Genomic DNA, 26,526 nt, shown 5'->3' with positions numbered 1-26,526 from the left:
TTTGTTTTTTTTTTTTGGGCCAATTATGGATCCATAAGTTGATTTCACCTCTTTATCTAATGCCTCAAGCTTTAGGGCAGAGACCCCTGTGGAGAAACACAGGTGCCTTCTGTAACTGCACTGAAAGGTGAGCGTTTGAGATGCCAATAATAAGGGCAGAGACACACATGGAGATTCGAGGAGATAAGTCGCCCAGCACTGGCTAGAATCTAAATCACCGGTGGGATGGCTCTTGGGAGCGCTTCATTTTCCAAGTCGCCCAAAGTTTCCTCCTGAGGCAACTTCGGGCAACTTCAGGAAAGCGAATCGTTCCAAGTGCTATCCCACTGGCGATTTAGATTCTGGGCGACTAATCTCCCCGAATCTCCATGTGTGTCTGTGCCCTTATTATTGGCATCTCAAACGCTCACCTTCCAGTGCAGTTACAGAAGGCACCTGTGTTTCTGGCAGTATGAATATATAGTGGCAAATGTTTTTTTCTTATAATTGCGCAGATTTTCTAGTTCTAATTTTCTAGGTGTTCTAAAAGTAAAAAGCAGCCTTGCCAAAGGACATTGAAGAGTACAGATCAGAAGATGGTCCACTAAACGGATAATGGTAAGGAGAATATTCAATAACTTCAGTAGGTTTTTGTTGCTTGTCTTTGGGGTTTTTTAGAGAAATCTAGTTTTGAGTTTTTTTTATTTTCATTGCAAGACAAACCATAAAATTTTACAAAGAATTGCATCCCATTCTGCAAGAAGGAAAGCAAGGATGGTGCCGCTAAATAGCTGCAGGTGTGCACGTTCAAGGAATATATAGTTTGTGGGGGGTATTTCACAGGTAAGGGGGTTTTTAGACTGAAAAACTGTAAGGTGGCCACTTAGAGCACAGCCTCAAATTTAGCTATTGCTTTTGTTTTAGGGTGTTTTGTGGCTGTTTCTTTAGGTGCACCCATACATGTAGGGTATTGTTTTGTTCGGGAGAAGTTGCACATTGATACTTAGCAGGTTTTTTTGAGTTGTCATGGCAATTTTGTGGAGAAATCTAACCTTGGTACTTTTTTTCCTTTATCTCAGGCCAAACCACAAATTTCTACGGAGAACTGCGCCCACAGATCTGCGTGTAGGAAAGGAAGGATGGTGCCGCTGAATAGCTGGAGGTGTGCACTTTCAAGGAATATATAGTTTGTGGGGGGTATTTCACAGGTAAGGGGGTGTTTGGACTGAAAAACTGCAAGGTGGGCACTTGGAGTGCAGCCTAAAAATTTAGCTATTGCCTCTGTTTTAGGATGTTTGGTGGCTGTATCTTTAGGTGCACACATACATGCAGGGTATCCTTTTGTTCAGGAGAAGTTGCAGATTGATATTTGCAAGGTTTTTTTTAGTTGTCATGGCAATTTTGGGGAGAAATCTAAATTTGGTACTTTTTTTTTCTTTATTTCAGTACAAACCGCAAATTCTACGACGAACTGCGCCCACAGATCTGCATGCAGGAAAGCAATGATGGCACTGCTGAATAGCTGCAGGTGTGCACTTTCAGGGAACATATAGTTTGTGGGGGGTATTTCACAGGTAAGGGGTGTTTAGACTGAAGAACTGCAAGGTATCCTCTTAGAGCGCAGGCCGAATTTTCCAGCTAAAATTTCCCTTATGTATTGCGCCTGTTTTGGGGTGTTTGGAAGCCGTGTCTTTAGGTGCACCCATACATGCAGGGTATCCTTTTGTTCAGGAGAAGTTGCAGATTGATATTTGCCAGGTTTTTTTTAGTTGTCATGGCAATTTTGTGGAGAAATCTAACTTTGGAACTTTTTTTTTTCTTTATTTCAGTCCAAACTGCAAATTCTACGGCGAACTGCGCCCACAGATCTGCATGCAGGAAAGCAATGATGGCGCCGCTGAATAGCTGCAGGTGTGCACTTTCAGGGAACATATAGTTTGTGGGGGGTATTTCACAGGTAAGGGGTGTTTAGACTGAAGAACTGCAAGGTGTCCTCTTAGCGCGCAGGCCGAATTTTCCAACTAAAATTTCCCTTGTTTATTGCGCCTGTTTTGGGGTGTTTGGAGGCCGTGTCTTTAGGTGCACCCATACATGCAGGGTATCCTTTTGTTCAGGAGAAGTTGCAGATTGATATTTGCCAGGTTTTTTTTAGTTGTCATGGCAATTTTGGGGAGAAATTTAACTTTGGAACTTTTTTTTTCTTTATTTCAGGCCAAACCGCAAATTCTATGGAGAACTGCGCCCACAGATCTGCATGCAGGAAAGCAATGATGGCGCTGCTGAATAGCTGCAGGTGTGCACTTTCAGGGAACATATAGTTTGTGGGGGGTATTTCACAGGTAAAGGGTGTTTAGACTGAAGAACTGCAAGGTGTCCTCTTAGAGCGCAGGCCGAATTTTCCAGCTAAAATTTCTCTTATGTATTGCGCCTGTTTTGGGGTGTTTGGAAGCCGTGTCTTTAGGTGCACCCTACATGCAGGGTATCATTTTGTTCAGGAGAAGTTGCAGATTGATATTTGCCAGGTTTTTTTTAGTTGTCATGGCAATTTTGGGGAGAAATCTAAATTTGGAACTTTTTTTTTTCTTTATTTTGGTCCAAACCGCAAATTCTACGGTGAACTGCGCCCACAGATCTGCATGCAGGAAAGCAATGATGGCGCTGCTGAATAGCTGCAGGTGTGCACTTTCAGGGAACATATAGTTTGTGGGGGGTATTTCACAGGTAAGGGGGTGTTTGGACTGAAAAACTGCAAGGTGGGCACTTGGAGTGCAGCCTAAAAATTTAGCTATTGCCTCTGTTTTAGGATGTTTGGTGGCTGTATTTTTAGGTGCACACATACATGCAGGGTATCATTTTGTTCAGGAGAAGTTGCAGATTGATATTTGCAAGGTTTTTTTTAGTTGTCATGGCAATTTTGGGGAGAAATCTAAATTTGGAACTTTTTTTTCTTTATTTCAGTACAAACCGCAAATTCTACGGCGAACTGCGCCCACAGATCTGCATGCAGGAAAGCAATGATGGCACTGCTGAATAGCTGCAGGTGTGCACTTTCAGGGAACATATAGTTTGTGGGGGGTATTTCACAGGTAAGGGGTGTTTAGACTGAAGAACTGCAAGGTATCCTCTTAGAGCGCAGGCCGAATTTTCCAGCTAAAATTTCCCTTATGTATTGCGCCTGTTTTGGGGTGTTTGGAAGCCGTGTCTTTAGGTGCACCCATACATGCAGGGTATCCTTTTGTTCAGGAGAAGTTGCAGATTGATATTTGCCAGGTTTTTTTTAGTTGTCATGGCAATTTTGGGGAGAAATCTAACTTTGGAACTTTTTTTTTTCTTTATTTCAGTCCAAACTGCAAATTCTACGGCGAACTGCGCCCACAGATCTGCATGCAGGAAAGCAATGATGGCGCCGCTGAATAGCTGCAGGTGTGCACTTTCAGGGAACATATAGTTTGTGGGGGGTATTTCACAGGTAAGGGGTGTTTAGACTGAAGAACTGCAAGGTGTCCTCTTAGCGCGCAGGCCGAATTTTCCAACTAAAATTTCCCTTGTTTATTGCGCCTGTTTTGGGGTGTTTGGAGGCCGTGTCTTTAGGTGCACCCATACATGCAGGGTATCCTTTTGTTCAGGAGAAGTTGCAGATTGATATTTGCCAGGTTTTTTTTAGTTGTCATGGCAATTTTGGGGAGAAATTTAACTTTGGAACTTTTTTTTTCTTTATTTCAGGCCAAACCGCAAATTCTATGGAGAACTGCGCCCACAGATCTGCATGCAGGAAAGCAATGATGGCGCTGCTGAATAGCTGCAGGTGTGCACTTTCAGGGAACATATAGTTTGTGGGGGGTATTTCACAGGTAAGGGGTGTTTAGACTGAAGAACTGCAAGGTGTCCTCTTAGAGCGCAGGCCGAATTTTCCAGCTAAAATTTCTCTTATGTATTGCGCCTGTTTTGGGGTGTTTGGAAGCCGTGTCTTTAGGTGCACCCTACATGCAGGGTATCATTTTGTTCAGGAGAAGTTGCAGATTGATATTTGCCAGGTTTTTTTTAGTTGTCATGGCAATTTTGGGGAGAAATCTAAATTTGGAACTTTTTTTTTTCTTTATTTTGGTCCAAACCGCAAATTCTACGGTGAACTGCGCCCACAGATCTGCATGCAGGAAAGCAATGATGGCGCTGCTGAATAGCTGCAGGTGTGCACTTTCAGGGAACATATAGTTTGTGGGGGGTATTTCACAGGTAAGGGGGTGTTTGGACTGAAAAACTGCAAGGTGGGCACTTGGAGTGCAGCCTAAAAATTTAGCTATTGCCTCTGTTTTAGGATGTTTGGTGGCTGTATCTTTAGGTGCACACATACATGCAGGGTATCCTTTTGTTCAGGAGAAGTTGCAGATTGATATTTGCAAGGTTTTTTTTAGTTGTCATGGCAATTTTGGGGAGAAATCTAAATTTGGAACTTTTTTTTTCTTTATTTCAGTACAAACCGCAAATTCTACGGCGAACTGCGCCCACAGATCTGCATGCAGGAAAGCAATGATGGCACTGCTGAATAGCTGCAGGTGTGCACTTTCAGGGAACATATAGTTTGTGGGGGGTATTTCACAGGTAAGGGGTGTTTAGACTGAAGAACTGCAAGGTATCCTCTTAGAGCGCAGGCCGAATTTTCCAGCTAAAATTTCCCTTATGTATTGCGCCTGTTTTGGGGTGTTTGGAAGCCGTGTCTTTAGGTGCACCCATACATGCAGGGTATCCTTTTGTTCAGGAGAAGTTGCAGATTGATATTTGCCAGGTTTTTTTTAGTTGTCATGGCAATTTTGGGGAGAAATCTAACTTTGGAACTTTTTTTTTTCTTTATTTCAGTCCAAACTGCAAATTCTACGGCGAACTGCGCCCACAGATCTGCATGCAGGAAAGCAATGATGGCGCCGCTGAATAGCTGCAGGTGTGCACTTTCAGGGAACATATAGTTTGTGGGGGGGTATTTCACAGGTAAGGGGTGTTTAGACTGAAGAACTGCAAGGTGTCCTCTTAGCGCGCAGGCCGAATTTTCCAGCTAAAATTTCCCTTGTTTATTGCGCCTGTTTTGGGGTGTTTGGAGGCCGTGTCTTTAGGTGCACCCATACATGCAGGGTATCCTTTTGTTCAGGAGAAGTTGCAGATTGATATTTGCCAGGTTTTTTTTAGTTGTCATGGCAATTTTGGGGAGAAATTTAACTTTGGAACTTTTTTTTTCTTTATTTCAGGCCAAACCGCAAATTCTATGGAGAACTGCGCCCACAGATCTGCATGCAGGAAAGCAATGATGGCGCTGCTGAATAGCTGCAGGTGTGCACTTTCAGGGAACATATAGTTTGTGGGGGGTATTTCACAGGTAAGGGGTGTTTAGACTGAAGAACTGCAAGGTGTCCTCTTAGAGCGCAGGCCGAATTTTCCAGCTAAAATTTCTCTTATGTATTGCGCCTGTTTTGGGGTGTTTGGAAGCCGTGTCTTTAGGTGCACCCATACATGCAGGGTATCATTTTGTTCAGGAGAAGTTGCAGATTGATATTTGCCAGGTTTTTTTTAGTTGTCATGGCAATTTTGGGGAGAAATCTAAATTTGGAACTTTTTTTTTCTTTATTTTGGTCCAAACCGCAAATTCTACGGTGAACTGTGCCCACAGATCTGCATGCAGGAAAGCAATGATGGCGCTGCTGAATAGCTGCAGGTGTGCACTTTCAGGGAACATATAGTTTGTGGGGGGTATTTCACAGGTAAGGGGTGTTTAGACTGAAGAACTGCAAGGTGTCTACTTAGAGCGCAGGCCGAATTTTCCAGCTAAAATTTCCCTTGTGTATTGCGCCTGTTTTGGGGTGTTTGGAGGCCGTGTCTTTAGGTGCACCCATACATGCAGGGTATCCTTTTGTTCAGGAGAAGTTGCAGATTGATATTTGCCAGGTTTTTTTTAGTTGTCATGGCAATTTTGGGGAGAAATCTAACTTTGGAACTTTTTTTTTTCTTTATTTCAGGCCAAACTGCAAATTCTACGGAGAACTGCGCCCACAGATCTGCATGCAGGAAAGCAATGATGGCGCTGCTGAATAGCTGCAGGTGTGCACTTTCAGGGAACATATAGTTTGTGGGGGGTATTTCACAGGTAAGGGGTGTTTAGACTGAAGAACTGCAAGGTATCCTCTTAGAGCGCAGGCCGAATTTTCCAGCTAAAATTTCCCTTATGTATTGCGCCTGTTTTGGGGTGTTTGGAAGCCGTGTCTTTAGGTGCACCCATACATGCAGGGTATCCTTTTGTTCAGGAGAAGTTGCAGATTGATATTTGCCAGGTTTTTTTAGTTGTCATGGCAATTTTGGGGAGAAATCTAACTTTGGAACTTTTTTTTTTCTTTATTTCAGTCCAAACTGCAAATTCTACGGCGAACTGCGCCCACAGATCTGCATGCAGGAAAGCAATGATGGCGCCGCTGAATAGCTGCAGGTGTGCACTTTCAGGGAACATATAGTTTGTGGGGGGGTATTTCACAGGTAAGGGGTGTTTAGACTGAAGAACTGCAAGGTGTCCTCTTAGCGCGCAGGCCGAATTTTCCAGCTAAAATTTCCCTTGTTTATTGCGCCTGTTTTGGGGTGTTTGGAGGCCGTGTCTTTAGGTGCACCCATACATGCAGGGTATCCTTTTGTTCAGGAGAAGTTGCAGATTGATATTTGCCAGGTTTTTTTTCGTTGTCATGGCAATTTTGGGGAGTAATCTAACTTTGGAACTCTTTTTTTTCTTTAATTCATGCCAAACCGCGAATTCTACGGAGAACTGCGCCCACAGATCTGCATGCAGGAAAGCAATGATGGCGCTGCTGAATAGCTGCAGGTGTGCACTTTCAGGGAACATATAGTTTGTGGGGGGTATTTCACAGGTAAGGGGTGTTTAGACTGAAGAACTGCAAGGTGTCCTCTTAGCGCGCAGGCCGAATTTTCCAGCTAAAATTTCCCTTGTGTATTGCGCCTGTTTTGGGGTGTTTGGAGGCCGTGTCTTTAGGTGCACCCATACATGCAGGGTATCCTTTTGTTCAGGAGAAGTTGCAGATTGATATTTGCCAGGTTTTTTTTCGTTGTCATGGCAATTTTGGGGAGTAATCTAACTTTGGAACTCTTTTTTTTCTTTAATTCATGCCAAACCGCGAATTCTACGGAGAACTGCGCCCACAGATCTGCATGCAGGAAAGCAATGATGGCGCTGCTGAATAGCTGCAGGTGTGCACTTTCAGGGAACATATAATTTGTTGGGGGTATTTCACAGGTAAGGGGTGTTTAGACTGAAGAACTGCAAGGTGTCTACTTAGAGCGCAGGCCGAATTTTCCAGCTAAAATTTCCCTTGTGTATTGCGCCTGTTTTGGGGTGTTTGGAGGCCGTGTCTTTAGGTGCACCCATACATGCAGGGTATCCTTTTGTTCAGGAGAAGTTGCAGATTGATATTTGCCAGGTTTTTTTTAGTTGTCATGGCAATTTTGGGGAGAAATCTAACTTTGGAACTTTTTTTTTTCTTTATTTCAGGCCAAACTGCAAATTCTACGGAGAACTGCGCCCACAGATCTGCATGCAGGAAAGCAATGATGGTGCCGCTGAATAGCTGCAGGTGTGCACTTTCAGGGAACATATAGTTTGTGGGGGGTATTTCACAGGTAAGGGGTGTTTAGACTGAAGAACTGCAAGGTATCCTCTTAGAGCGCAGGCCGAATTTTCCAGCTAAAATTTCCCTTATGTATTGCGCCTGTTTTGGGGTGTTTGGAGGCCGTGTCTTTAGGTGCACCCATACATGCAGGGTATCCTTTTGTTCAGGAGAAGTTGCAGATTGATATTTGCCAGGTTTGTTTTCGTTGTCATGGCAATTTTGGGGAGAAATCTAACTTTGGAACTTTTTTTTTTTTCTTTATTTCAGGCCAAACCGCAAATTCTACGGAGAACTGCGCCCACAGATCTGCATGCAGGAAAGCAATGATGGCGCCGCTGAATAGCTGCAGGTGTGCACTTTCAGGGAACATATAGTTTGTGGGGGGTATTTCACAGGTAAGGGGTGTTTAGACTGAAGAACTGCAAGGTATCCTCTTAGAGCGCAGGCCGAATTTTCCAGCTAAAATTTCCCTTGTGTATTGCGCCTGTTTTGGGGTGTTTGGAGGCCGTGTCTTTAGGTGCACCCATACATGCAGGGTATCGTTTTACTCAGGAGAACCTTTTCTTTCATATTTGGGGTTCATTTGACTATTTTCAGTGGAGTAATTTTGTCAAATTCACTTCTGACTTTGTGACTGTAATGGTGTTTCAGAAAAAAAAACAAATCCCCAAAAATATTGCTGTGTTTTAGGGTGATCTGCGTGACGGCAGCTACATTTAGAGCAAAAACGACACCACTGCTAAAAACCTAGAGGAACGCGGTTTCTAAAAACACCTAACTTATGGAGGTACGTCACTTCTGTCGTTGGATATGGCACGTTAACCTATAGATGCTCTTATCTATTGTGTTTCAATGTAAAATTGTACAAAATGCTGTTTTATTATTGGGGTGTGTTGTGGACAAGAAAAGCGGGATACCAATACATATCTGGTATCGTTGGATTCAGCAGAATCAGGGCTTTTACAAACTGTAAATTTTTTGTCAGTAAATGTATTTCTTCTTTGAAAGAAAACACAAAATAAAAACATTTTATTCTTTATTTCACTTTTTTTTTACATATTTCAATCAAAATTTTCATTATATCTCCAGAAAAAGTACAAAATTTTGTTTCAGTGTTCAAGCCCAATTCATTACGAAAAAAAAGATATATAATGTGTCTTATTTCACATAGGTTTTCTTGTCAAAAATCCTCAGTAAAAGGTGCAAAATGTCTAAAAACTGCTTGGCAGTAGATGTTCGCATTTAGGACAAATGGGCTGGCAGGGAAAGGGTTAAAATGAAAAGCACCGTCTTCACTGAAAGTATTGGAAATCAATATCCCTAGAAGCAGATTGGCTATGAAAGATTGATTGCTGGGAGCACCAGCATACAGTATAGCTATCAAGCTTTTAAATTCTGCTTTTGCCATTTGTACTACATATGTGACATTCACTATGCAATAGTACAAGATTCTAGGTGACTGTATTAAGAGCCTGCAAAAAAAAGCATGACATGCTAGATTTATTGAAATAGTGTGCTGCTATGGTTTTATTATGATATATTTATTAATACCAGTTTGACTGCAAAGGGAGATTTTGGATCTTCTTTGATATGTTTTAATATCATTAATACTGCAATTACTAGATGAATGTATTCATACCCCATATTCATACCCAATCAAATGTAAAGACAATGGTTGAAAATAGGGGGTGCACCTAGAAATAAGTACATGTATTCCTTAAATCGTCATTTACATGTCTTTGTCAAAAGCAAGGTTCTTAGTTTGGTGTTCTGTGTGTTTATTTCACCTCATTTACATATGAATATGCAAATGTTTCAGGCTCTAAAGGAAACATGTTTGTTATGTTTGCTGGTTTAATCAGCCAGAAAAATGTTACTATACTGAATCATATGGCACAGTTAGATTTTATTATCTGATGCCAAAAGGAATTACCAAGAAATCCATCTCCAGTGGAAAGCAGTGATTTAACAGATTATGACCTGTCATATTAACAACTGCTTCCCTTTCCCCACCTCCAGTACTTATACTTAGTATGATTTTATGGCAATGCATTCCATGATTACTGTAACCTTTGTTAAATAGACCTTCGTAATAGGAAAATGCAAAAAAATGCAAAAATCTGTTTTGTTTATTGAAAATTTGCAGCAACCAGAATGACTAGGAAATTGATACTCACACTGGCTGTGGTATATTGGCAAAGCCACATGGAATTGTCCCTACTCACATCTAATACTGGGGCAAATTCACTAAAGCGCAAAGCACCAAACGCTAGCGCAAATTTGACAGCGTGCAGTATATTTGAAATAAGCACCAAAAAGCCCATACCTCATACCTGCTCTGATAAATGGCATAGAGGAAACATATTTTTAGGTGAAAACACTCTTTTAGGTGCATTTTTTTAGATTATGAAGCAAATGTATTAAGTGGTAGTACATTTTACCAAGCAGTAACAATGTAGTAAATTGTAACAATGTATTTTCCTCGAGGGAATGATTTATTCCATAATTGTGCTGATGTGGAACTGCATTGTGCATCATGTTTTAGAATACAATGGTGTTTGACTATAAAATGCAATTGAAATCACACATAGTTAGATCGGGTTGAAAAAAGACCAAAGTCCATCAAGTGCCCATACACCAGTGTTCCAGTACACCAGAATCAATACAGCAACATTGTCTTAGTCTCATGAACAGCCATGTACTCTTTAAAGGTGCTGTCCCAAACTGCAAAATAAAGGCATTTGGATTTTAGTCACTTGGAATTGGATTGTATTTTGCAGGTTTATGTAACTGAATACATTTTGAGGAACTCACAGGAATTTTCTTTGGTAAATTAAGTCCTTTTATTTTCCTGACTTGTGAATTGTGTTAATAAAATTCAAAATTCACCAGTTTGATATTTGATCAGTACTTGAAACGGGACACATGTATTTATTTCTGAAAACATGATAAAGTATATTATATATAATGTACAGCTGCAATCAGTGCAAATTTTTATAAATGCTACAATTTATAATAATTGTAACTAAAATATTTAATTGAAATTGTATTTCGTTATGTATTATTGTGTCGTAGATATCACTTCTTAAACTGAACTTAGAGATGCAGTTATGCCAGTCCCAGAGCACTTTACAGCAGCTGCAGTCGCAGTTCAGTCAGGAGCGTCAGCGTCTCACCCGGGAGCTTCATGAGCTTGAAGAAGATCATCAGCAGAGGCAAAAGTCTCTTCAAGAAGCTCACATCATTGCATTCCAGACTATGGAAGATGCAAAGGATCAATAACAAAAAATAAGTGTGATATCAAATAATATAAAGTGACAATGTGATGAATGTATTATCCCTTTGGCAAATTTTAGAAATAGACGTCTATGAAAATTCTCATTTATCCAGGTCATGATATACAGTATCTAGTAGAATTAAGTGAAAGGCAACTGGACTTTTAGAGTTTTTCTTGAAAATATTTCACCACTCATCCGAGTGGCTTCTTCAGTTCAACTGAAGTGGTAGGGAATTACACTGCTTTTAAATCCTTGAGGCAAGTCACAGACATCCAATCATAATGGCTCGATTTTACTTCAGTAAGGTGTTGGCTGAAACTCACAGATGTGTGAAAGTGTGATCCAGTCACGATGGTACCATAAGGCAGGTGTTAATCTTTCAATGTACATGACTGGAAGTGTGAATTGTTGTGAAGCCACCAGGGAAAGGATTTCAAATCAGCATTTTGTTGATGACAAGCAGTGTCACAGCCCCCCTCCTCTATTCAGGGATGGTTTTTAAACTTTGGCATGAATGGCCTCTTTTACATCTCTTTCAACTCATCTGTCTTTTCTATCTAAAATGTGCACATTATTGTTCTCAAAGGAATGGCCCTTTTCCTTGAGATGTATATAGACTGCTGATTCTAGTCCTGAGGAGTTAGCCCTTCTATGTTGGGCCATTCTCTGACAGATGTTTTGTCTCTCCAATGTATAGATCGGTCACTCCTTACTACACTGGACAGCATAGACCACATTGCTCTTCATAGTAAGTTAGGTTGAAAAAAGGCATCAAGTTCAACCTTTTAAGTCGATATACAGTATAGACTGCCTGCTAGATGATCCAGAAGAAGGCAAAAAAAAAACATTTTGAAGCCTCTCCATGTTGCCTTGGAAGGGAAAGATTCCTTCTTGACTTCGGGATGGGAATAGGACCAGTCCCTGGATTAACTTGTACTATGAGCTGTCTTCCATAACCTTGTATTCCCTCACTTGCTAAATAGCCATCCAACTCCTTCTTAAAACTATTTAATATATCGGCCATCAAAACTGATTTAGGAAGAGAATTGAACATCTTCATGGCTCTCACTGTAAAAAAAAAACCCTTCCGAATATAACCAGTTTCCTATCCATACTTCTTCATTAAGACCAACAAGCCCTTAGTTTAGAAAGCAGTCAAGTGTGAAGCACTGTATAAAACTCTATGGCAAAATCCAAATAGATCACATATACTGCTCCTCCTTTGTCCAGCATCTTACTTACCTCATCATAAACCATGCTGATTACTGTTCATAATGCCATTCACCAGGACAATTCATATGTACCATACTAGATGAAAAGGAGTCTGAGAAAATCAGAAATAGAGGCCAGTCTAAAACTGAACCATGCTCTCTTAGAACCCAAGAATGTATTCCATCTGGCATTGGTGCCTTGTTCACATTCATTTTTAGTAAAGCTTTATGAACCACTGACTAGTTTGAGGTGAGCCAGCATTACAGCGATGATGTGGGTCTTGGAACTCAGACTTTGTATACACTGTGTATACTGAAGAACCAATTTAGCACATTTGACTTTTCAGTATCTGTTACAACTATGCTGGTACCATTATTTAAAGGAACCACACTCCTAACCTGCATATTTTTTTAGACAAACAGCTTTTTCTTTTCTCTATGTGTGGAGTAAGCTGGTGGATAAATTTAGTGCATTTATCTGGGAAAACCCATGTATGAAGCATTATGAATAATGGGTTGTATAACCGTACATCAATAAGGAAAATGGCCATAATTACGGGTAGTATTACTTTAATCAACATGTGCTGTGTTGCAAATCATTCAGTTTGATGTAATTACTAGAAAAGGCAAGCCTTGATAATTATTTCCAATATGCAGACTATTCCTGAGAAAGTCTCCATAGAATAAATTCAGAGAAATGTAAGGGTTGGTTTACCAATACAGCAGTTCATTATAATATCATTATTTATCTTTGCAGGATCTTGAAGTACACTTGCATCAAAAATACTCAGAGGAGATTCAGAGTGTAAAGGAAGCACACAAGCAGATGATGGATGATCTTCAACATAAAATGGAGCAAGAACTTCAGACTTAGCGTTTTGAATTAGAAGATGAGGGAAAAGCAATGTTAGGTAACACTGAGCACAAGTTCTAATAGCAAGTATAAGAGAATAAGTATACAAAGTCTTGGTAAATAAATGTATGTTTAGTAGACATAAGCACCTTTTAATCCTTCATGCCCTCAAAAACAATTTTACCCCATATTTCATCACTGCCAGAAATGGAGAGTCACACAACCTGGTAAGGTGGCTTAAGGGGGTCGTTCACCTTTAAAATCACTCTTAGAACAATGAAGAGAATGCTATTCCGATAAAATTTAAAATTGTTTGTCATTTTTTTTTATCGTTTGTGCAGCAGCTTTCCAGTTTGAAATCTCAACAGCTATCTGATTGCAAGGGTCCAATTTGACCTAGCAACCATGCACTGGTTTGAAAGAGACACAGGAATATGAATAGCAGAGGGCCAAAATAGCAAGATATGTAATAAAAAATAACAATAACAATAAAATTGTAGCCTCACATGGCAATAGTTTTTTCACTGCTGGAGTTAGTCACCACCATTTGAAAGCTGGAAAGAGTCAGAAGAGGAAGGCAAATAATTCAAAAGCTATACAAAATAAAAAATTAAGTTCAATTAAATAGTTGTAAATAACAGGACATTCTATTGAATACTAAAGGTTTTTTCCCTAATGTAATGACATTTTTATAACCTGTTTAAATCTGAAATGCTAGAAGGGAAATAATTTTTAATTACTTTTTAGCATCACTACGCTCTGAACTTAATCACCAGCATGCAGCAGCTATTGATCTGCTAAGGAACAATCACCAACTGGAGATGGATGCAGCTTCAGTAAACCTTGAGAGGCACAAAGAGATCAGCAGGCACCAGGTAAATCACGAGCACTATATATCTGCAGTCACTATGGGGGTTATTTATTAAAAAATCTGAAAAGTCTAAAAGTTCAAGGTTTTTATTATTATTTTTACTAAATTTTTCCAGGGGGGGGGGCAAGGAGGTAAAGGAAACCCATAAATTACTTGTACCAATATTTGGTTTCAGAATCTGCAAAGATTTTCTATAATATGGCTTTTTAGCAAGGGAGGGAATACAGGGTTATGGAAGATAGAACATAGTACAAGTTGATCCAACCCCTTCTTAAAGCTTATAGTATGCATGGCATACCTTGTTATCCAATGGCCTCTTCTCCATTCTGTTCTCTTCTTGCTCGATCTTCCCCTTTTCCTCTTTACTTGTTCACTTCATGTTAAAGGACTACTCCTTTTTATGTGTTGCCACTTTTCTACCTTTAATACTTTAACATTTTTTTCTTCGTATTTTGTTCTTGTTCCCATCCCTCAGTGGTTCTTCACTGTCCCCCTCCTCTTCTGCTGTCCACTACAATTCAATTTTTTTTCATGTATGCAACAATTTATCTACCCCATCTTCTTTTCTTTACTTGCCTTTTTAAAATATCCCTCTTTGCCATTTTCTCTCCACTTCTTCCTCAATAGTCACTTACCCACATCACATTTTTATAATCATGTTCTCTTTACACAGTCACAATCTGCAATACTGGCAACAACTTTCAGATACACAAACAGGCAAAAACACACGCACAGACTCAGGCACACACACATACAGGCACACACACATACAGTCACACACACACAGGCAAAAACACACACACAGACTTATGCACACACAGACTCGGGCACACACACATACAGGCACACACACATACAGTCGCACACACAAACAGACTCAGACACACACTGACTCAGGCACACACATACAGTCGCACACACAAGCACATACATACAGTCACACAGACTCAGGGAAACACACAGGCACAGACTCAGGCACACACACACAAATACACACACAGGCTCAGACACACACATAGTCACACACAGCGTAACACACACGCACACACTGAGGCACACACAGGGATACTCTAATACACACACAGAAATACACATTACGGACACACTTTTCACCGAAGCCAGTAAAACAGCAGACCATTAAATTAAAGTTAACAGACACTAACAGAGAGCTCCGTAGCCTTATCACTTCTCTAACTTAAATAAACAAATAGGGGCACATTTACTAAGCTTGAGTAAAGGATTCAAAGTAAAAAAAACTTCTAATTACGAAGGTTTTTTTTGGGTACTTCGACCATTGAATAGGCTACTTCAACCTTCGAATACAACTTCAACTTTGAATCGAACAATTCAAACTAAAAACCGTTCGACTATTCGACCATTCGATAGTCGAAGCACTGTCTCTTTAAAAAAAAACTTTGACTACCTATTTCAGCACTTTAAACCTACCGAGCTACAATGTTAGCCTATGGGGACCTTCCCCATATGCTTTCTAACCTTTTTTTGATAGAAGGAAAATCGTTCAATCGATGGATTTTTCCTTCGATCGTCGATCAAAAGCTGGGCAAAAGCTGTCTGAGTTTCCTGCTGCCTTATCTTTCTCCCCTGAGCTGCTGCTTCCCTCTCCTGAGTCCTGCCCATTAAACTACTCATCGCTATCTTTATTTTAACTCTTAAGACTCGTCTGCATTTGTTAAAAGTAATTCATTGCATCCTGCCCAATTTCAGCACCGAGTACAAGTCCAGGGGGGGCAAGTGTCCCCCCTTGCCCCTATTTGTGGATGCCCATGCTACACATGCTGTTTTACAGTCATCCATTTATTTTAAATCTGTTATTTTTCTCTAATCCATCTCACCAGTATGTAGCACCAAATGTCTCACTCTTTATGAAGCATATCCATGGTTTGTAAATTGACAGTGAAGGAGGTAAAGGATTAAAAGTGAAGTCCGCCATCATTTGCAAAGCCACACTTTGAAGATCACTGCTGTAAAGAATCTCTAATAGTGAAACTGCAAGATCCAGTTTGTGACAGTTTAATGAAAAGAGCACCCTATAACACAGAACTAAAACTCATTCACTCATTTGTATGCATAAACTTCATCTATTTTATCCCTGTTGCTTGATCTGATAGGAGTGTGAGCTTTTGGGACAAATAACAGATCTTCAGGACAAACTGAGACATCAGGAACAACATGCATGTGAACTTAACAAGCAGCTGGTGACATTAAAAGAGAACATAAACTTGCTAACCAAGGAGCTGGACTTTAAAGGGAAGGAGATCCTTCGCATACGCAGTAAAGCCAACCAGCAGATTTGGTACTTCCACACACATTCCATATAATGCTACTTAAAGGTCCCCATAGACGCAAAGATTTCTCTTGCCGAACGACCGATTTTAGTGAAGTCCGACCAATCCTTCGAAATTATTGTGCGGTTAGTGGTATTCGAACGATCAAACATCTTACAATTTTTCGCCCGACATCTGTCAGGAAATTGATTGGCCAGGTTAAAAAATCTTTGTTCATCCCAGTGCAATCTATCTATGTTTGCAGGGCCAAGCAGGCAGCTACCCTTTGTTTTCCTGGCAAATTGGTCTTTTTAGTTGATGGACAATTCGTACGATCGTTCTGAGATAATCGTGGTCTCGCGATGATGATCGGATATTTTATAAATCTCAACATCTATGGCCAGCTTTAGACCTGACTAAGCCACACTTCATGTCTGTTCAATGAAATCAAAGTTATGAACATTAGAGTTGTATTTGTGGACATCACACTCATGAAAATGCATCAATAATATTTAAAATATGTATATTTAATTTTGAACAAAGGATACACGAACAAGATTTTAACAAGAAACACAAGGAAGACTTGAATGACTTTACATCGGCCCACATCAGGGAGAAACAAATTTTAATTGCAGAAATGACAAAGACTCAAACACTTTTCATGCAAAATATTCGGCATTGCAAAAGTCCTAAGCTTGAGTGACAAGCTTTGGTAGATCTTTAACTAATCCTAGGTAAACTACACCAGTCAAAGTAATACTAACGTCTCACGCTAACAACTGCTGGCTATCCTGCTGTGAGGGGTCAGAATAACAGAATCTTTGAAACGTATCTGCCAAGGCTGCTCCAAATATAGATGTAGCATCTTCAGCTATCTTGATATTCAGTCTCTGAAACACTTGGGTCTCTCAGTTTAAAGGTGAACTATCCCTAATTATTTGTGAGTTTTTGCAGCTGGGACCAAAAGGCTCTGTGGTATAAAAAATTTCATAAAAAAAGTCTGCCAATCAAATTGCAAATCATGGCCCTTATTTGGATTCCCATTTTATTTGGCATCCTCATGGACTTTTTTTATGTTTGTATTGCTCCCCAGCGCTTTTTAAATTTAAATATGGCTCATGGGTAAAAAAGGTTGGGGAATCCCTGCTAGAATGGCTTATTTGAAATCACTAGGTGCTAGAACTGTGCAAAATTGGACCCATAAAAGTGGCATGCACATTTAATTTGCTGTTACTTTTAGTTATATATACTGGCATCATGCACCAATTGAATTTCACACATTTCAAGGACATTTCCCATTGTGTGTTACCACTATTACTGTAGTACTTTGGGAGCTCTCCACAAGGACAGGGTTGATTGCATATAGGCAAGCCAGGATTGCTGAGAAAGTAAAACACTAAGGAGCCCTGTATTAACTTCCTTTGTATAACAGGCGTTAGTGACTCCTTTGTGTGTGTCAGCTGCACACTTACATATGTCATGGGTAAATATTTGCATCTGCAGAATCTGGTACAATAATTTCCATCGCTTTTTGCGCTGCATTACAGCTGGACACTTTGTCATATAACTAGAAAACAATATAATTTACAGATACAGATTCTTTCTCCTGTTGTGTGATAGTGTTGTGCTGTGTTTTGATAAAGAAATTAAATAAACCAATACTGATTGGGCCCTGCAATACACAAACTTGTCCTTCCAACTATCCCACCATCCTTTCCTGGGTGCATGGTCTTTCAAGAAACCAAACAGTAACAAATTACAAAAAAATAAATAAAATGTGAAGTCTGCCTAATTTATGTGCAGAAAGTAATTTTTTAAACCTATAATATATCCACTGTGATTTACACAAATTGGGCATTGCAGTTGTTATAGAAATTAACCCTACATTTTTGTTTTTTTTTGATCTAGTTGCATGATGCGGACTGTGGACTTTTTCAGATTTTTTTCCCTTTAAAGTTCATGGTTCAACAGCTTTACTGTTTACTGTAGAGCGGAAGGATAAAAGTGCTTAAGAAATGCACTCTTACACCCCTTAGTGCTCTTGTACTTGCACCTCCAGGAGTTAATAATGAACCCTTTGAGCATGAATTCAGGAGGTCTGGGTAGATGGAGCAAGCATATGCTTTAATCTTTACTATACTGTTTCATTTGGGTTGCAGAGTCACCAGAGGAGATCGGGACCATATCACTAAATCCTGCAAGTGTCAGTCAAACTCTTTGTAAAATAGTTTGCATGCAGATAAAAAATCATAAATGGTTTGGCAACTGTGCCAGAAGTCACTTTTATACCATCTTCAGAAAAGCCTACATTTTCAGAATAACCATTGCTGCTCCCATATACATGCCTTATTAAACTGAGGTTTTGGGTGTGATCTAAGCTTAAGCACAGTATCTAAATGGAGTGTGTTTCCACTCACAATTGGATGTGTATTGATAGGTGGCTCCTAAGGAAAATTACTTGAATGGATGTGCTTTTGGTTGGGAAATTAGACTGAAAGCTCCACTGGGGCAGGAACCAACATGAATGATTGCACATCCTCCATATATATACCGGTATACAGTATGTATAATGTGTTGTTTCATTATAAATAAAATATAATCATATGGATTTATACAAGGCTTCCAGTGCAGAATAACCTACTCCCAAGGTCGCTTTAGTGAACATGTACACAGAATAAACCAACAATATCTAGTGCTACTTGTAGTTGGGGTTAGGGGGGTATAATTCACTTGTAAATGTTTCTCCACTTTTGAAGGTTAACAGAAATGGAAGAAAAATATCAGAACAGAGAGTCTAGGCCTAAGATACGGTAACCGAGCGGGATCAGCTCATCACGAAACTAATTGTAAGACTTTCTCTTTTTCTTTGTACCTAAAGTTTACAAAACAAAAATGGCATTAACAATTCAGCAACCTTTAACAAATTGTGTTTAAAATATTAATACATTAGATGAAAAAGATAAGTTAATGTAGCACCATTTATTATATATTCACAGGATGACTAGAAGATTTGCCAACTAGAGTTAGTGAACCGGGAGACCAACTTCAACAAAGTATTCAATACTAGTCCTAATGTTGGGGTGAGTAACCCTTTAGTAAAGGTATGGATCAAGTAATTCCACATTTCTATTACAGGTCTTAATCAGCCTACAGTGCAATGAAATGTTTTTTTAAAGGCTCGATTTTGTACATCTGTCCCAAGGGAAAATATGAAAAAGGTCAATAATTTTTCAAAGAATTAGTAAATCTGCCCCTTACTGATTCTCTACCAAAAGTTTAATACTAAGCTCTGCTCTCGCTACAAACCTCACAACATTGTCTGTAAGATGGGGAAAGCACATCTGCACACCTACAAATACTTGTAGGTTCCAAAGACTGCAAAGTTCTGCCTACCACAACCTTCTTCATTTTCATTATGCTTCTCCTACCTCTGCTCTATTTTAACCACCTTCCCCTAGATTCATTTCAGTTATTAAGTTCCTACCCCATACCTGCGCTATCCATCTCTCCAGAATCTAGCTTGCAAGTCCTGCTGGAACCTGCAAGTTAGCATCAGAGCAAGATTCCCAGTAAGAATGACAGTTAAAATGTTTACTTTAACATAAGTTAAAGCAAATATAAGTTGGTAGTGCATTTAAAATCAAGTACCCCGGCAACCAGTGTGATTGAATAATAAGACCACTGTGCAGTTACCCTTCCTGCTTTGCAGCTCTCTTGGTTTCCACCGATTGGTTACCAGGCAGTGCCCAATCAATGACTTGAGGGGGGGGCACATGGATCATAACTGTTTGCTTTTGAGTCTGAGCTGCATGCTAAGGGTCAATTGCAAACTCACTGAACAGTTATGTCCCATGTGGCCCTCCTTGTGATCTTTTATGTCAGACATCTGCTTACTCCAGCCTTTATAGATGAAATTTTTGGCTAACTATATTAGAAACATGTATCATTTTGCGCAGACTATCTACAGTATTTATCCAGTTTTTATTTTTACCCTGAACTGTTTCTTTAAGGGTATATGCACATGGTGGCAAGAAGTAATTTTTAGTGTAGAAACGTTGCATTGCACTCCGTTTCAAGAAATTATTGAAATTTTCACGCAGACCTGAGTGCCGTGAGGTTTTTCTACGCTGTTGCATTGGGAGGTTGCCGAGCCCCCACCCACGTGAACCAGGCATATCTATATCCATTGGAAAGGAGGGTGTGCGAATCCACACTACACTGTTAAGAAGTAATTTTTAAACATGTTTGACATATGGTGTGCAACACATGGGTTAACTGATTTCCGGCTTACCAATGGGTATTTATGCACAGAAACAGAGATCAGAGAGCTTATATCAAATGCATTCAAAGAGTCATATGTATCAAAGAGTTATGGTGGCCATACACACTACAATTACAGTAGAACCCCCATTTTACTTATTCAGGGGACCAGAAAAAAATGGTGTAAAATCCAGGAAAATGTAAAATCAGGGAAATGCATTATGCATAATATATAGGTGGGACCACAAAACAACAATTTAAATTTAGAGAAACTTAAAATCAGGGGATATAAATTGGGGGTTCTACTGTACCATCTTTCCCATGACCATTGGTTGTACGAAAGATCTTTCCTCCACTCTACTAACATTAAGAGCTGAATCATCAGATTCATGTAGGTCAGTGGCGGAACTACCGGGGGAGCGGGGGGTGTGATTGGGCCAGGGCCAGGGCCCGCACCCCCTCATGCCCCCACTGGCAGCTCGCACGCCACTGATTCCGGCTGGATTATTGCTGATTCCGGACGGAAAATTGCGTGCCAGAGCCGGCCCCCTCTAGTTACTGATGCAGGTAAAAATAAGAATAATTTTCAGCCCTGCCGAATCCCTGATTGACGAGACAACTAAAATCCAAGACTTTTTACCATTATCAGTCACCTTGTCTCCCACCACACACACACCGATTATCATATGAAAGATGTTTTTATACTATAATATCGCTGTGTCTATTGCCACCATTAGAATAGTATCAGCCAGAGAAGAACACACCAGCAACATTTATTTTCACCCTTTCATAAATAAAAATTCTATGCACAGAGAGTGATGAGCAACATTTCCCCCCATATTTCCCAGCAAACAAGATGCCCATAGACTCCAGTAGGTGAAAAAAATTGTTGCACATCAAAAAATGTTGTCGTCATAGTCTTCAATAAATTTTTCTCTATTTTGCAAATTTCTCAAAACAGGTCAGATTCTCCCATCACTCTTTCTGTTTTTACTCTGTGATAAATAAAATAATGCTTTTTGACTGATCGGTGTATGTTCATGTATGGGACTTTCTGTAATTTGGATCCTCATACCAGAAAGTCTACTAGAAAATCATGTTAACATTAAATAAACCCAATAGGCTGGTTTTGCACCCAATAAGGATTAATGGTTAACGGATCCTATTCTTGTACTCTGTGGAGCAGATTCCACTACTTTCTATTCATTTCTGTGGGATTTTTTGAAAAGTATTTGTCAATAAGTGAAACCAAGGATCCCTTGTCAATTTATGTTCTGGGTTAAGATCCCCTTTAATTGTTCAGAAGCCCCATAATAAAATGGGAAGATATATGCAGGATTGAAGACCCTGCAACCATTTCCTAAAGTGATTTTTAAATTCCCTTTAGAATGTATAAATGCTATTAAATTGACATCTCTATGAATATAAATGTCATGGTAATTTGTTTAATGCCCAGAAAGGACTCATTCCTGCCAAGGAGTGTTGAAAATTAGAAACCTCACATCTGTTATTTTTAATACAGCAAAATAAGAAGAATAATAAATCCACAAACAGGTTTGTGAGTGTTCCTAACCTCAGTGCTCTGGAATCTGGTGGAATGGGAAATGGACATCCACAGCGCCTGGAGCCCATTCCTAACTCCCCCATCCACGATATTGAGTTCAACGGCAGCAAGCCATTTCTTCAGCCCGTGCCACACAAAGAGGTGAAGACCTTAATGAGGTGAGCATTGCCACACCGGTCAGACTGGTCAGAGAAGTGCAGGACTTCTGGCAGAGCGTCTAATATATATATGCCAATGGCAGATGCAACCTGTTAAAGCTCCTTTTGTATAAGTACTATAAGGGGTGGTTCACCTTTAAGTTAACTTTTAGTATGTTATAGAATGGCCAGTTCTAGGCAACATTTCAATTGGTTTTCATTATTTTTTTTTAAAGTTTTTGAATTGTCTTCTTCTGAGTTTTCAAATGGGGGTCACCATCTAAAAACAAATGCTATCTAAGGCTACAAATTCATTGTTATTGCTACTTTCTACTCATATTTCTATTTAGGCCTTCTATTCATATTCCAGTCTCTTATTCAAATAAGTGCATGGTTGCTAGGGTAATTTCGACCCTAGCAACCAGATTGCAGAAATTGCAAACTGGAGATCTGCTGAATAAAAAGCTAGATAACTCAAAAAACATAAGGGTAAAACATACAGTACTGAAGAGAGGAAATGCCAAACAAGTAAATTTACATGTCATTTACCCTCTGATATCCAAAAGAATGGCACTTATTGCTATCTGAGATGTATTCCTACTTTTCTACCCTCAGGCTTCCCTCTAGTGATGATTTGTTAAAGTATAATATGTACGCATGTCTGTATGTGAATAGTTTTTATACAGTGCAAGTTGTACTATATATGTAGGCCTGTATGATTTTACAACACATTAGTAGTTCAGACTGTGCAATGAATAAAAAGTAAATACAATGCATTTACCAGGATTACGTGCCATACCCTGAGACCCTGAGAAGGGGACTTTTCTTATAATCACCCATGCATTTCTTTGATTAGTTGCACATTACTTGACCACCACAATCCATCAGACCAAGGGGGTTATTTATCAAGGTCCGAACTTATCTCAATATTGTCTGCTACAAACTCCGATCTAAGCCGCTCGGGTTTTACCCGATTTTCTCGATTTTTCACCTGAAAACCTCAGATATTTGCCCGATACCTCCGAAAACTTCGGGGTTTGGCACAAGACCCAGCGCACATCAATAAAATCATTGGGACTTCTCCCATTGACTAATATGCAACCTCGACAGGTCTGAGATGCCAGGATTTCAGATTCGGAGTTTTCCAGCCTCTGGGTTTAATAAATTCCAAAAAATTCATAGTAAATAACCCCCCAAGTGTAACTTTTCAGAACAATCCATGGGATCAATACTTAAAAAGCCAACTACCTCAGATTATAGCCCTTCTGTGCAATAAAGGATATTTTAATTTGGATGTGGCAGTATTTTATATTTTATTAAGAATTAAACATTGTTTTCAGTATAAAGACATCTCACTGCATTCATTCATATGACTGACAGTCAACTAATTTATATATTGTTGGAAACTGCATGGATGCAACCTTCCCAATAATTGCAACAGAGTGGATGTACATAGGTGTCACACAGGGACAATAAACTTTAAAATGAATCATCTCTAAATCAGACTTGCTTTGACTGCAATGCTTTTTCTGTGTGCTTAATCTGTTTGTTTTTCTACTCACCTGCTCATGCTCTGCTGCCACTATTAATGCTTTGTAATGCATCTCTCTCTTTCTTTCTCGGATCCAGCCCTCCCCAGACTGAGAGCTCATCAGTGGCATCCCCAGACCCCCAGCGTTAGGAATGGTTTGCCAGATACTTCACTTTCTAAGAGACACAATTTGACTATGTTTCTATTTATTTATATTGTGGCACAGCGTAGACGTGGACTGTGTGTAAAAGCATGATTTTGACAACTCATGATGTGACCAAACTTTGCCGTGAAACACTGTTTGTCAAACACTGTGAGCAAGTTTTTGTCTACAGCAACAATTGTACTATAATTTTTTAGTCCATTTCAATAACATTCTCATTCCATAAGGTGGTCACAGCCATTAGAAACAATGATCACAAAGTCAGCAAAACTGCTGTACTACCCAGCGGTCACCTTCTTTTGCCATAATGCACCGCGATACTGTGCCAGTGATAGAATGAATCCCATCAAAATGAGACAAGGTTATCTTAAAGGGGACCCGTCACCCAAAAAAATCATTCATAATCCTATTTTATCACATCAGTCAAGCAAAATTACACTATATAAATTATTTGAATCTTGTTTCCTCCAGTCTGGGAATTCATAATTACAGCAAGCAGGCAGGAGCCATTTTGTGGACACTTATTAAGGCAAGCAATTAATTAATTAAGGCTACATAATTAAATGGTGAAGAGAACGGGGGAATGTGGGGAGAGCAGAGATTTCTTGGAAGTGCTGAATGAAAGTGAAAGTAATTGTCTGCCCTGCCTCTATGCCAAACAGCTGCGATGTTTAAATGAGCTTACAACAGCTATGAGTGCTTTAATAAAAAAATAGAAATTGGATTTCATGTTTAATTTGAAAAGGACTTTTATTATACAGATTTTTGTGTCTGGGTGAAAGGTCCACTTTAATATCTAGACGCATCCATCCAAACCATGTCTGAGGGTCTTTGTTTTAGTTTGATTCTATTTCAGAATTGGACTGTGGTTATAACAATGTGCCTGGAGTCAGACTATAAGCTTCTGATCGGTTTGTATATACTATGTATGCCAATTGTAATCCTCTTGTAACAACGTTATAGCTTATATCCTAGTGTGTTATTTCCTATGGAAGTCACTTTTATATAAAAAAAAAAATTCTTACAAGAAAACATTTGTTTTGGCTGCTGTTTTGTTCTGGGAAAGAAAAGAACATGAATTGCACCATGGCATGATGTGTTTTTAAGAGCAGATGTCAATAAAGATTACCAAGACACACGTACTGTATGGTTTCTGGTATAATAATGAAGCTCATAGTTACATAGTTAAATTGGGTTGAAAAAAGACAAAGTCCATCAAGTTCAACCCTTCCAAATGAAAACCCAGCATCCATACATACACCCATTACTACTTTTAATTAAATTCTATATACCCATACCTATACTAACTATAGAGCTTAGTATTACAATAGCCTTTGATATTATGTCATCCAAGCCATTCTTAAAGGCATTAACTGAATCAGCCATCACAACATCACCCGGCAGTGCATTCCACAACCTCACTGTCCTGACTGTGAAGAACCCCCTACGTTGCTTCAAATGAAAGTTCTTTTCTTCTAGTCTAAAGGGGTGGCCTCTGGTACGGTGATCCACTTTATGGGTAAAAAGGTCCCCTGCCATTTGTCTATAATGTCCTCTAATGTACTTGTAAAGTATAATCATGTCCCCTCGCAACCGCCTTTTTTCCAGAGAAAACAACCCTAACCTTGACAGTCTACCCTCATAATTTAAGTCTTCTGTCCCTCTAACCAATTTAGTGCAGGTCTCTGCACTCTCTCCAGCTCATTTATATCCCTCTTAAGGACTGGAGTCCAAAACTGAACTGCATACTCCAGATGAGGCCTTACCAGGGACCTATAAAGAGGCATAATTATGTTTTCATCCCTTGAGTTAATGCCCTTTTTTATGCTAGACAGAACTTTATTTGCTTTAGTAGCCACAGAATGACACTGCCCAGAATTAGACAACGTGTTATCTACAAAGACCCCTAGATCCTTCGCATTTAAGGAAACTCCCAACACACTGCCATTAAGTGTATAACTTGCATTTATATTATTTTTGCCAAAGTGCATAACCTTGCATTTATCAACATTGAGCCTCATTTTCCAGTTTGCTGCCCAGTTTTCCAGTTTAGACAAATCACTCTGCAAAGTGGCAGCATCCTGCATGGAACCTATAGTTCTGCACAATTTAGTATCATCTGCAAAAATAGAAACAGTACTTTCAATGCCCACCTCCAGGTCATTAATAAACAAGTTGAAAAGCAAGGGACCTAGTACAGAGCCCTGCGGTACTCCACTAACAACACTGGTCCAATTAGAAAATGTTCCATTTACCACCACTCTTTGTAGTCTATCTTTTAGCCAGTTCTCTATCCAGGTACAAATACTATGTTCCAGGCCAACATTCCTTAATTTAACCAGTAACCTTTTGTGTGGCACTGTATCAAATGCTTTAGTAAAGTCTAAGTAAATCACATCCACTGCCATCCCAGAATCGAGGTCTCTACTTACATTCTCATAAAAAGAAATTAAGTTAGTCTGGCAAGATCTATTATGCATAAAACCATGCTGGCACACACTCATAGTATTATGATTTGCTATGAAGTCCAGTATCTTATCCTTTATTAACCCTTCAAAAACCTTTCCTACCACTGACGTCAGACTAACTGGCCTATAGTTTTGAGGCTGAGAACGGGATCCTTTTTTGAATAGAGGCACCACATTAGCAATTCGCCAGTCTCTCGGCACTATGCCAGATCTCAATGAATCCTGAAAAATTAAGTAAAGAGGTTTGGCAATCACAGAGCTAAGCTCGCTAATT

General features: G+C 39.5%; 1 long non-coding RNA gene across 1 annotated transcript; it reads left to right on the top strand.

The window, feature by feature from the left end:
• Positions 1-10,658: 10,658 nt before the first annotated feature.
• LOC108717419 lies at positions 10,659-24,221 on the top strand. Its single transcript, XR_005961568.1, has 6 exons — positions 10,659-13,031; positions 13,721-13,848; positions 18,886-18,975; positions 19,126-19,209; positions 21,912-22,111; positions 23,720-24,221. It is a non-coding gene; the product is annotated as an uncharacterized LOC108717419 (long non-coding RNA).
• The last annotated feature ends 2,305 nt before the right edge of the window (positions 24,222-26,526 follow it).

Source organism: Xenopus laevis, chromosome 5S (assembly GCF_017654675.1).
Source record: "Xenopus laevis strain J_2021 chromosome 5S, Xenopus_laevis_v10.1, whole genome shotgun sequence".
In the NCBI taxonomy this organism is placed as follows: domain Eukaryota; kingdom Metazoa; phylum Chordata; class Amphibia; order Anura; family Pipidae; genus Xenopus; species Xenopus laevis.
The sequence above is the reverse complement of the archived record's forward strand: the minus strand, read 5'-3'. Positions and strand labels throughout refer to the sequence as shown.